Genomic DNA, 1,333 nt, shown 5'->3' with positions numbered 1-1,333 from the left:
AAGACTCCTCTTCGTGCTACAAAGACCACGTTCTCACTAGGCCTGTAGAACAAATATCCAAAAGACTGCTTTGGGTAACCAATGAAAACACATTTCTCACTTCTAGCTGCTAGCTTGTCGTGAGTCTCTCGTCTTACGAAAGCTTCACAACCCCAGACTTTAATATGTGCTAACGAGGGAACTTTCCATGTCCACATTTCGTGAGGTGTTTTGGCAACCTTCTTTGTAGGGACAAGATTGAGGATGTGGGCGGCTGTCTCTAAGGCATACCCCCAGAAGTGAATAGGAAGCGAAGCCCGACTCATCATAGAACGAACCATGTCTAACAAGGTTCGATTGCGCCTCTCAGCTACATCATTTAACTGTGGTGTCCTAGGAGGAGTCAATTATGAGACTATCCCACATTCTTTCAGATAGTCGTTAAACTCGATACTAAGATCCTCCCCGCCTCTATCGGATCTAAGTATCTTTATCTTTCTGCCCAATTGATTTTCGACTTCATGCTTAAACTCTTTGAACTTTTCAAAAGTTTCTGACTTATGCTTGATCAAGTAGATATATCCATATCTGCTATAATCGTCAGTGAAAGTCACATAGAATCGATTAGCATCTCTTGTAGTTGATCTGAAGGGCCCACACACATCTGTGTGTATGAGATCCAACAGACCTTCACCTCTTTCACAAGACCCTGTGAATGGTGATTTTGTCATCTTTCCCAAAAGACAAGATTCATACATATCATCTGACTTTAGGTCAAATGATTCCAACACTCCATCCTTTTGGAGTTGGGCTATGCGTTTCTTGTTAATGTGTCCAAGACGACAATGCCACAAGCATGCCTTGTCTACACTATTAGACAAGTCAATATTAAGTACACTATTTCCTAAGCTATCAACACAAGTCACTGTTTCATACACACCATTACAAGGCAAAGCTTCAAACATAAAAACACCATTCTTATAAACAGAAATTGAACCATTCAAATCATTAAAAGAATATGTAAAACCTTGTCTGAACAATGCATGAAATGAAATAATGTTTCTCGTCATCTCAGACGAATAGCAACAATTTATTAAATCTAATCTAACATCATTACTAAGCAGAAGCTGATAAACTCCGATCTTGGTTACTGGTGAAGACTTTCTGTTTCCCATGATCAGGTTTATCCTTCCTCGCTCTATCTCCTCACTTTCCTTTAGACCCTGCAAATCAGAACAGATATGAAAACCACATCCTGTATCAAGGACCCATGAACGAGAAGATAATGAGTGATTAGCAGAAATAGTGTAAATACCTGCCGAAGATGGCTTCACTTTGCCATCCTTGATATCTT

This window comes from Lactuca virosa, chromosome 4, assembly GCF_052849685.1.
Source record: "Lactuca virosa cultivar CGN04683 chromosome 4, Lactuca_virosa_CGN04683_v6, whole genome shotgun sequence".
NCBI classification, from domain to species: Eukaryota; Viridiplantae; Streptophyta; class Magnoliopsida; order Asterales; family Asteraceae; genus Lactuca; species Lactuca virosa.
Note: the sequence above shows the minus strand (reverse complement) of the source record.